General features: G+C 51.7%; 1 long non-coding RNA gene across 1 annotated transcript; it reads right to left on the minus strand.

Moving 5' to 3' along the window:
• Positions 1-423: 423 nt before the first annotated feature.
• Positions 424-9,022, minus strand: LOC308351799. The gene is made up of 5 exons (XR_013967607.1): positions 8,955-9,022; positions 6,458-6,798; positions 5,720-5,894; positions 5,314-5,608; positions 424-1,414 (listed from the first exon to the last, which is right to left on the minus strand). It is a non-coding gene; the product is annotated as an uncharacterized lncRNA (long non-coding RNA).
• Positions 9,023-11,816: the final 2,794 nt, after the last annotated feature.

An 11,816-nucleotide genomic window follows, 5' to 3' on the forward strand; every position in this document is an offset into this window, starting at 1 on the left:
CAGTACTATAGGTGATCTGGGGTGTGGCCTGGGATTCTGCATTTCTGACCAGCTAAACTAAGTCTGTGGTTACCATGCTTTAAGTAGCCAAGTTTTGTGAGGAGCTCTGATGAGCACAGTCCTTGAGGCTCATGACCAATCTTGGGGTTTTTGCATATCCCTAAAGACCACACTCCCTGATAGTTTGTCTACATTTGTTGCTTCCAGGTTCTTATACTATGTCCCTGAACTCTGACTTCCCTATTCACTGTCTCTTAAAACTGTCCTCTCCAAGGGCAGTGTCCCCTGGGCTGGTCTAGATCTTCCTAGATTTTACTTCTGACTTTCCCTGATTCTTCACTGCTTCTGACAGGTTAGGGACTTCTTAACTTCCATGATTCTGAACCCCTTTCAGTCTCTTATTTTTTTTTTTCTTCTATTTTTCTAGTTCTACATAAGTTCCACCCCCCACCCTGGAACATGGTTGATTTCTTCTTGGTAATTTTTTAAGAACGGTTTTAGACTTACAGAAAAATTGCAAAGACACTACAAAGAATTCTCATACACCTAACACCTGGTTTCTGCTATTATTAACATCCTACATTAAGTTGATGTACTTGTCAGAGTTAAGATATCAATGTACCATTATTAACTAAAGTCCATACTTTGCGCATATGTCTTTAGTTTTTACCAGATGCCTTTTTCTGTTTCAGCATCCCGTAGTACATTTAATTGTCACATCTCCCTAAACTCCTCTCTGTTGTGACGGTTTCTCAAACTTCCCCTGCTTTTTGATGATCCTGGCAGTTTTGAGGAGGACGCGTCCGGTCTATCATAGTGTGTCCCTCCACTGGGATTTGTCTGATGTTTTTCTAATAGTTAGACTGGAACCGTGGGTTTGGAGGAGGAAGACCACAGAGATAACGCATTGTGTACGCCACTTCACATCGAGAGTGTGTACTATCTCCATGATGTTTCATTGTTGACCTTTGCCACCTGGCTGAGGTCATGTTTGTCAGGTTTTCTCCATGGAAAAGTTGTTCCTATTTTTCTCCTTTCCCTACTGTGCTTCTGAGGGGAAAGAAAGTCCTATGCTCCAACCCCTAATGGTGGAGCATCTACAGAAAGCATATGAGATTCTTCTGCACGAGAGATTTATCTTTTCTCCCCCATTTATTTATTCAGTTACTTACTTATCAGAATAGACTCATGGATATTGAAAGTTTTTTTTTTTTTTCCCTTCAAATGACCCAATGTTAGTCATAGGGAGCTGTTTCAGTTGGCTCCCGAGTCCTTTGACATGACTCATCATTGTGGGTTTTATTCTTAAAAAAGCATTTCCTTACTCTCTGGCATGAGCGGATGCCCTGGGCTCATCTTGTACATCTCCTGCACCAGTCTCAGCATCAGCCATCTCTTCCAGGAGCTCTGGATCCTGTTGGGAAAGAGTGGAATTAGGAACCAATGTCTGGGAGCTCCGCGTGCTCTGGTCTCTTACGTTTCAGCCACTCTCCCTTTCCCTTTCTGTCAGGTCTCCTGTTTCCTGCTCAGTGATCACGGGGCTTTCCTAAAAATGAATCATACATTCTAGGCGGTAATAGAGTCCCATCTCTGCACGAGAACTTTGTGGGAGATCGGCAAGGAATAATGTACAGTCGTGGAGTTTACAGTCAAGTGTGGGAGATAGATGCCCATAGAGACGTGAAGCCAATTTCTAAGGGCCTAGGGACACATGCAGACCATGGGATCTGGGAAGTCTCTGAGCTCAGAGTAGAAAGAAGAAAGAAGGGTCGACATTCTCTATGGCCTATTTGCAGACTCTGATCCGATGTACCCTGACCGGGGCCCCAGGAAGTGCTCCTCCTCTGGACGGAGCAGCAGTTTCTGATACTTAGCTTCCCTTTTTGCCATCAATGCTTCTCCCCTTGCTTGTTTGGTGTGTGTGTGTGCGTGTGATTTTTTGCTTTCTCATTTAATGCCAGTTTACAAAGAAGGAAGAGTATGTCTGTCAGCTGTTACACACTCATTCATATACATTCCATCCAGATGCCTTAATAGGCTTTGTCAGGAGCGGGAGGGTCCGCATGGCTGATTCCCAAAGCCCACAGAGGGAACGAGCAGACCCTCTGCTCTGCCCAACTCTCCAGAGTCCTGAGAATATACGTGGCACAGAGAACTTCAGCAATATTGGTCACATTTTTTTTCTTAACAAAAAAACAAATAGTTTGGAATGAGAACCAAACTTGCTTGCTTGTGTGGGGGGGTGTTTTTGTATTCCTCATTCCTTTTTGTGCGGCTTAAACATTTCATAATCACATTTGAAACCCATTACTGAAGAAAAGGGGAAAGACGTGCACATGGCCTTCGTCTATGTGAGCCTGCACCCTGGCTCCTGGAGCAGGGACTGACCCGCCAGACACCTGCCACTCCCAGCCCGGAGCCAGGGAAGGAGCATCTGGTTTGGGCCAGATGGCAGTGTGGGAGCCTGTCTGACCAGGTGTTGCTTGGTGTTGATGTGACTCAGCATCTAGGTGGTGCGGCAGATAGAGAACGGCCTCTTCCTCCCATCGCCCTCACCCATCTCATGGCTGAGGCCCACCTCGGACTCCCCAAGAGCCTTAGAGCCGTGGCATAGAGACAGCCCTTTTCCGCAGCAGGGACCTGCTGCTGGAGCCAATCTAAAAGAGACAGGGAGGACTTGAGGTCTGGAGAATTATTGCCCCCTCCCCCGCACCAGACGGCAGCATCTTCGCCTCTGCGAAAATGGACTCACACTTCCTTATCTCCCATCTAAAGCCATCTGTGAACAAAAACCTGAAAAGGGCAGCTCTAGATCCGGCAGCGGCCAAGAAAAACCAAAGGTCCTGCCAGCAGCCGAGACGGGTGGAAGGTGGACTAAGCAGGAGGTCAGCTGGGGACGCTGCCCTGGGCCCGGGGTAGGAAGTGTGTCTGAGTCTCTGGGGGAAAGAACGAGAATGATGCCAGCACCTAGAGCAGCCTTCGGGCCTAGGACACTGTTCCTGGTGGGGCTGGAGGCTCCTGGCAGAGGCATGAAAGGTGTCTGCAGATGTCCTCCCCTTGAATGTGTGTGACCTATGAAACGTGGCGGAAGTGAGGTTCTGGGATTTCTGAGCCTTGTGGCTTCAGTGCAGTTTTTTGGGAATATTCTATCTGGGAGCCTCAATCTGCTCTGTAAAGAGTCCCACTACCCTGAGACTGCCATACGGAGAGGCCACGTGGAGGCCCTGTGGTCAACCGTCCCAGCCCAGCCAAAGCTTCCGGCCACACCTACTTCGGCTAAGACCGGGGAGTGAAGTCTCATTATTCTCACAGACCCGCCTATCCGTCCGCTGAATACCAGAGAGTAACCCCCACGGACACGCACAGAATGGAAGAATTGCTCAGCTGAGCCTCCACGCACTTCTACACTACAGCATGGTGAGATGGAATAAAAACGATGCTTGTTTTGTGCTTCTCGGCTTTGCGGTGTTTGTTACACAGCAACAGATAACTGAGATAGCCAGGGTGCCTGCATCAAGGCCACCTGTCTTCTTATCAACTTCCAAATCCTGCATTACTATAAGAGACGAGAGCTCAGCGTTCATTCTCAGAATGGCAGGGCAGAGGGGCTAAAGGCAGAGCTACAGGTACTGAGCCTCTCTGCGAAATGGCATCCTGGAGGCTCTTCGCTTGGGCTAGCGCTGTGAGGCCTAGGGGACAAGTGTTGAAGTAAATAGGAAGACGGACCAAGAAAGACCTGGTGGTGGGGGCAAAGGGTGCCTAACCGGAGAGGCTGGGTGAGCCTGGGAAGGGAAGCACGAGAGGGCTGGGCTGAACATTGCTGGGGGAGGACCGACTGGGAGGACTGGCAAAGAAGGGACTGGGTTTTGGTAGGGGGCCGTGGGGCTGAGTGCTTTCCGAGAGGAAGAGCGGGGCTCTGGGAGTCTGGGAAGCCCTGAGCTGGGGTCTGGCCCGGGGCGTTTAGGCAGCTCCAAGGCCGGCGCCTTCCCCCAGCTCTGCCTGCGGCGGTGCTCCGGTCCCAGCGAAGAGCGCTGCTGGGCGCTGGTGATCTCACGGGGACGCTGCAGGTGCGCGCCCGGTCCGTAAACCACAACAGGGGCCTGTGCTGCCACAATGCACAGGGCCAAGCGTCCAGAGGGGGATAAAGGCTGATTATTTGTTTAGCATCATTAGCGAGAGTCCCAGAACTTGTCCGAAGCAAAGCAGAAACTTTTGTATTAAGGAGATTAAGCCTTAAACTCAGCTGAGCGGGCTCCGCCATGCGGAGTGGCTTTGTTGTGCCTGGTATTGTGTGTGATTACATGCAAATCACCGGGAGGCCTCCCTGGGGTCCCGACCACAGAGGCTTAGCTGCCCTCCCAGGGCAGAAGTGGGCAGGAGAGGGGGTGGTCACGTGCTCTGGTGGGAGCACCCAGCACTGCACACAGGGAAGCCTGTTTTCCCTCAAGTTCAGGAAATTGGGGTTTTGTTTCATGTGTCATACAGAGGTTTCTGATGGTTGGATAGATGTGTAGGGACAGAAGTGTGACTGGGGAAGTATCACCGGAAATGCAGGGCACCGTCCCGTGAGGTTGGGGGATGTTCTTGTTGTCAGGGTCCCTCTGAGCATCACACCTGCTGGCATCCTCTAGCATTCTCTCTTTTGAAACTTAGAGTCATATATATGGTTGCCGAGAAGATGGGGACATATTTTGGTTTTCTTTCTTTCCTTCTTTTCTCTGGCCGTCCCTACTCAGAGTCCCTAGTGGCCAATCAGAAGGACTTGGGATTATCCTGAATTTATTGATGCAGAAAATGTGTAGTGTTTGCTCTGTGCGAGCTTCGCAGCGAGGTGTAGGGGGTGGGGGGTGGTGAGCGGTTGGTAAGAACAGAGATGAATAAGATAGCTCTGTTGTTCAGGAGTTTACAGATAAGATGTGTACCCAGATAACTAAAATACCTGGGGGAATTTGGTAAGTGCTGGAAAAAAGGCCCTGAGAGAGTGCTTGACTTCAGTTAGGAAGGAATCAGGGAAGGCTTCCAAGAGCCAAGCCCTTGGAGGTCTGGAGGCCAGGGCGGGTAAGGGGCAAGGGGCCGCACAAGCCAACTCGTGTTGGAAAGCATGGGGTGCACACTGCCAACGTGCACGGAGTTACACTGTGTTCCTAGGAACTGGCCCAAGCAGCTTCTGCATACTGGGCCCCAGCTCTTTTTGTGCTAGAATTCGGCCTAAACAAATTGGAGCCGGCAGTCAAACCCACAAACCTATGCAGGGAGTCAGGACCCTGTGTCAGCATCTTTGCAACAGATGCCCCAGAGACTTCTGTGTTTTACCTGTTGATGGTTCTGTGGGTACCCCAGCATCCTCCTCCTTTGACTTTCCCCCTAAGCGGCATCTTCAGCTGCTTCTAGGTCCTCGATAGCACAGTGAGCTTGGGCATCTCTGGGGCTGTCTTCCAGGTGGTCATAAAATGCTTCCCAGCTGGGGTCAGGGGTGACAGTCATTAGTTCCCACCCTCTGAGAGGCTATGGGCCTGGCTGGGGTCCTGCAGGTCTGAGCCGAGCATGAGGATAGAGTGAGATAAGCCCTGGGCTCCTCATAGAGGTGTTGCCAATGAAGATCTGAAGGCTGAAAAGAAAACCCAAGAAGGGTGGGTGGCCAAGCCACCAGTCGAACACCTGGACAGCATGGTAGAAGCAGTAGGAGACCACAGGATGAGAACTGGGATGCCCAGCCTACCTTTCCGAGTTGCTGGACGGTGGTAAGGGGAGCAAGGCACGGCCGCAGGCACACACCATCGGAACTCTAACCTCATCACGGCAGCGAGGACACTCGGAGGCTTGGTGTGCATTTTAGCCAGCCTCTAGTGGTATTTCCAGAGGGAAAGGCACCGGCCGTTGGTCAAGCACAGTTCCTGGGGCCAGATGGAAGCATTGAGATTTGGGAACGAGCAACATCAGCTTTGAAAACAGATACCCATTCCGTTCCAGCACCCTCCACTCCATCCCCATCAGAGCAGATGCCTCCGGAGAGGCCTCTCAGGGCCAGTAAGAAGCTGAGAGTCACTGGGCCCCCCTGAGCTTGGAGGATGGGAATTTCCATCTACCATCCACAACGTACGGTCCTTTCCTTTTGCCGGAAGTTCCTGGGACCGTGGGGTCCCTGGGTTCTGAGGGGGTGTAAAGGATGGAAGAATCCCTCCACCTCACCCTGGAAAAAGAAACCCAAACTCAAACCAAACTGCTCTTCGGAACTGTGGGTCCTTTGCCCCAACAGAGGAGCAGATGTTTCTGGGAGGGTAGGGGAGGCACTGGGGGGTCCAGGCAGGAAGCCAGGCAGGAAGAGAGGCACTGGGGGGTTCCAGGCAGGAAGCCAGGCAGGAAGAGCCCCAGATGATGGGGGAGTTGAAAAGAATTTTGTGAAGATATTGTCTGGACCTGGGTTGGATAAAAGACACCGGCAGACGGGGCTGTTCACCTGCTAGGCTTTTGTTCTGCTCTGCTGCGACGGCTCTCCCCACTGCCCGTGGGGTGGGGTGACGGTGGGGAGGGCATGCTGTCTGCCATCTGCAGGAGGAATACAACAAACACCCACATGCCAGCCAACGGAAACCCGCAGCAAAACAAACAGCTCGAGGAGGGCCCCGGCCTGGAGTGCGGTGGGGAGGGCAGGCGGGCGAGGTGAGAGGGCACCTGCCAGAGGCAGGGTGGCCCCGGGGACTCTGCCACGCTCTGCGTCCTGGGCCGGCTGCCCAGCAGGGCAGGGGTTGGGCAGTCAGGTGATGGCGTCTCCGTCGTGCAGCGGTCAGGTTCGAAGAGCTGTGGGTTGCAAAGCGGGGGGTTAGATAGAACCCATTCTGCAGATCGCCAGGACCCGTGGTCCCGCCCTGGGGTTTACAGCAGGAGATGCAGAGTTAAACAGCTTGGGTTCAGGGCCTGGCTTTGCCACTCTGCGGAATACCTCTCCGAGCCTCCTGCTTTCCTATCTGTAAAATGGGTAGATGGTAATGCCTAACTGAGAAGAGTTGTTTGGAGGTTGAAACTTTGCAAACTGCAGACTACTGCACAGATGCTGATTGTTACTGACATGTTACTTGTGTGGTTGACCCACCGGATCATGAGCGCTTGCTCTTGTGACACGCGGAGCACGTATCCATCAAGGGGGGAGACCTCCAGCCTGGGCAGGTGGCATCTAGGATGTCCCTCAGTTTATGGGGACGAAGCCTGGACTTTCATCCGGGATCATAGGCTTGGGCAGGTAGGGAAGTGGGAACCAAGGTGGCATGAGGCGGGGGCTGGGGTACAGAGTTAAATCTGATGGCTTGGGGGCACTAAGTGTTGGGCTCAGGCCTTGGCAAGGGTTGAGACTGGATTAGAGATCTTTCCCAACATCCTTGCTGTCCTGGGCATCAGCGTCCCTCCCCTTCCCCCGCATCCACGCCTGAGCACAGTGAGTGGCAGCTGCGGCCAGTGTCCACAAACCTGTTGGAACAGGGCGGGCGGCTTGTTTGCTCTTCCCAGGGCCCAGCCTGGTGGGCTGGACCCAGAAGTATTATGTTACTTAGTCAAAGAATTCCATTCCTCGCCTGCCTCCATTATAAAGGGGAAATAAACCCCGAGCTGGGTGCTCTTGTGGCCCCGAGCCAGGTCCTCAAGTGTCATTTCTGGGGAGCTGCTCTCCCCAGGGCAGGGTGCAGCCTCCAGGGAAATATGAGTCCTTCTTCCCCTTCCCACCGGCGTGGCAGTGGGCCTTCTTCACCACCCCTGAGGAGGCCCTGTGTTCTCCAACATGACCCTTGAATGTTTTTCTCATTCTAGGTCTGGAGCTCTTGGGAGCAGAGTGGGGCTTGGAGCTTTTCTTGGACCCAGTGGAGGCTGGGGCTGGCTGGCTGGCTTTCTGGCCCAGCACTGGGTGGTGCTGGTGTCAGCGCTGGAACATTCCAGCAGAGAACAACCAAAGAGGTCTTTCGCCATCGCTCGTGGCCGGGTGCCCTCGTCTGTGCTTTGAGAACCTGAGGGGGGTTTAGGAAACTCCAAGGCTTGTGCTGCTCCGCTTCAGAGTTCTGGTCAGAACCAGGCGGGCCCGGGGGAACCTGCACCAGACTTTCTGAATGGCATCTCGCTGGAGAGTCCCAGAACCAGTGAGGTCTGAACTTTAGAGATCTGTCAGGCGAGGTCCTCTTATTCTGCCCCCAGAGTCGGAATGCCTGACGGAATGCCTTCCAGGGAATTCTCTGGAACAGTGTGATGTGCACTATTGATGGCGCACTGCCAACAAGAAGGGCTGGTTTATGAATGCATTCGAGGCATCCTCTCCTTCCTGTCTCCCGTCCTGGGCAGAGTGTGCCTGGCCTGGCCCAGCTGGGATGACAAGGGCTTCTAGAACTGCTTCTCAGAGGGACAGGTATCTTGCTTGAGAAGCAGTGGCAGTCAGAGTCTGTTTCTGAAGATTATGAAAGTTTAAGTTTTTAAATAGTGTGATCCTTAAATATCATTAAATTTGGCTAAGACATCTCCCTGCCTCCAAGCATGGTCACATCTCTTCTGCCTGGAGGAACAAAACTGAATTTGACTTGCCAGTTTCTCTCCTGTCTGTTATTCTCCTTGTATCTTACTTAAGTACTGGATTGCAGTGCGGATTGCCATGTGTGTGCTCAGCATCCATAGCCCAGCTACAAGTGATCCGGACAGAGGAGGCATGATCTACATCCTTTTACATCCCCCCACAAGGAAATGTCTTACTCAAGCATTCTCCAAGACCCTCAGCACATGGGGAGCCAGGATTTAGCTCGGTGTTCACTGCCCTCCCTCTCCCTGCAGGACCAGTACTTGGCTCCAGTAATACTCAATGAACATTTGTTGAATGAACAGAACGTCAGAGGGATGAAAAGTAGGGACTCATAAGTGGTTTACTCTGAGCCACTCTGTCTTGCGGCAACCCTCTGACTGACTCGGTGATACATGTTCCTTCTTACCTCTCTGACACAGTCTCCTTGATTCTAGCTCTGTGTTCCTTTTTGCTCCGTCCTCCGGCTTGTGCTCTGTTCCCTCTGTGCGTCTTCCACTGGGAATCCCGGCCCCTCCTTGTGCTGATGGCATCAGCGATGTGTCCTCAGCTCTGAACTTCGCTAAGTTTAGACGCTTCCCACTCCAGCTGGCTGTGGGCTAATGAATGGAATCACAGAGTCTTGTGTTAGGAGGAAACTTGGCAGTCCCCTAACCTAACCTTGGCAGTCACCTTCACCCAGCTCCCCAATGATTCTTCTCTACTCCTGTCAAGAGGCAGCCCGTTCCGTTGTTGGCCGGCCCTGGTGGCCGTCCTTCGTCCCACTTCTTTCCCTTCATCTGTCATCTTGTCTAAAGTTTTAGCCTCTGGATTGCAGGGGCCATATCTTTTGCAAATCAATTAACATGTGTTTATTAATCATGTATATTTGATAATATGAAAAGTTTGAATAGGTCGCTTAGGTGAGAGGTGCTCTTCCCTAAATAGACTTTGGGGGTTCTCCCCTCCCCACTGGTTTTGGAATCAGAAAGCTGTGGGTTCAGATTCCGACTCTATCATTTAGCGTCTACGAACCTTTAGGAAAGTTACCACTCCGAGTCTTGATTCCCTCGATAAAGCCGTGATAACACCCGTCCTTACCTTATAGGCTCAGTATGTGGACTCGTCAGATACTATAAATTCGGTGTTCAGTGCAGGGACTGACATGTTTCAGGGGCTCTAAAAATGGGAGTTTTTGTTATTACGAGCAGGCTGACATTAATACTGAACTTGGGACGCCAGGCCTGGCCACCAAGCAGTATGCGGATCTTGCCCTGTACTCCTCCAACCCCGGCTCACCTCTGAAGACTATACTGAAACCGCAGTCCTCTGCTCCCCGGGTGAAGGCCCCAGGATCAGTTCTCCTTCCAGATAAGTCCATTAATTTCTGCTTCTGGAGATGGAACGATTGACGCGGATGCTGTGGGAGCACAGAGGAGAAGAAGGAAGCTGGTCTGTAGGCGAGAGGCCCCGGGGAGCGCTGCTTCTTACCTCAAGGTGTCTGCCTTCAGGGTGCTTGTAATCTGGTGGAAAGGAAAGTCCAGTACGTGTGGAATACGTAGGAAACAACACCCACTTCATAGGATGAAGGGCTACTTTGTGAGGGGCAGACTCACCTGAGAGGTCCATTAGTAAATATGGCCGTTAAGAGATTAGGTTCTGGAATCACAAGGACCAGGACTCTAATCTCGGTTCTGTGGGGCCTGGAGTGAGTTACGTGACCTTTCTGGACCTCCTCCTCCTCTGGGTTTTCTGGGGAGGACGGAGTGAGGGCGTGCCTTGACCCGTGCTCAGCACTGCACAGCACGGCTCCCTAAGTGGGAGTGTTGTAACGATGTGTTCTGCATCCGGGGTAGAAGAGAGCACATCGAGGCCTCTGCTAATCTGAAGGGTCAAAATTTAGACAGTTAGGGGGAGGGGAGAGGACTCTGTAGACAGAAAACAGACAACAACAATGCACAGCGACAAACAACACATTAACAAAAACTCGCAAAACAACAACAGCCCAGAGCCAGGAAAGACTCGTGTGTAAGGACTATGGGATGTCTGTCAGACTGGAACTGAGAGAGTGACCGGGGAAGAGCTGAGACAGTAAGTGGGACCAGCTGAAGGACACTTGAAATTGGACAGTCGCTTCCTTGTATCCTCCATTGTGCCTCTCATGACACTTGGTTCAGCAAATGCTTATTGTTTGCTACTGAAATCCTTGCTCTAAGCAGGTGAGCTTGTGTCTCTCCCAGTAAACGCACTTCGTAGGCTTACTGCCTTCTGGAGCGCTTCCGTTGAATTTCCTGGGTCAAAGCTCCATCAATGTCCCTTTTTCCTAATATCTTCACATTTGGTCAGCAATTTCAGGGGAACTTTATCTGTACTATTTATCATCAAAAATCCATGAAGTTGGGGCGCCTGGGTGGCTCAGTGGGTTAAAGCCTCTGCCTTTGGCTCAGGTCATGGTCCTGGGGTCCTGGGATCGAGCCCCACATCGGGCTCTCTGCTCAGCGGGGAACATGCCTCCCCCGTATCCCCCGCGCCTGCCTCTCTGCCTACTTGTGATTTCTGTCTGTCAAATAAATAAATAAAATCTTAAAAAAAAAATCCATGAAGTGTCTTTCTTCTCAGGCTCTATCTTCTAGACAGAGGTGTCCGCTTCATTCTGGAGTCAGAGAGCTGGACTTCACCAGTCACCGCCTGAGCTGGAGCAGGTTCCTCAGTCTCTGTGCTCTATTTCCTCACGTACAAACTTTCAGGAATGTACCTGTTTGCAACCAGTGCATCTCCTGGGACCTGCTCTCCAACACTGTAGACTGTAGGCACGTCTCCCCTCAAAAGCATGACGTCAGACGTCGTCAGTGGAGGGCGGCTCCCTCAGAAGTCTGCTCTTGTAATGGCTTCAAGGGTATAGGGTTTCTTTCTGGGTGATAAAAATTTTCTGGATCAAATGGGGTGATGATGCCACAACACTAGGAATGTGAAGTCACATAATGGTACACTTTAACGTGGTTAAAATGGTGAATTTTACGTGACGTGACTTGTACCTCAATAAAAAGGAGGTTGATGTGAAGACGGGATTATTTGTGATGGGCAGAGTTGAGAATGGTCCTTGGAACACAGTGAGTGGTCTGATTCAGTGACTCTGATTTTGCTTGGTGACGTAGGGCTCTGTCACAGAGCTGATTCTGTCTCTCAGGCTGGTGTCCCTCACACTGCCCCGGGAGCAGAGTGTATGCCTGCACTCCCCCTTCTCCCGAATCTCTCCAGACAGCTGATGGCTGGGGCTAGGTGTAGCCCCATA

This window comes from Martes martes (genome assembly GCF_963455335.1).
Source record: "Martes martes genome assembly, chromosome: 10".
In the NCBI taxonomy this organism is placed as follows: Eukaryota; Metazoa; Chordata; class Mammalia; order Carnivora; family Mustelidae; genus Martes; species Martes martes.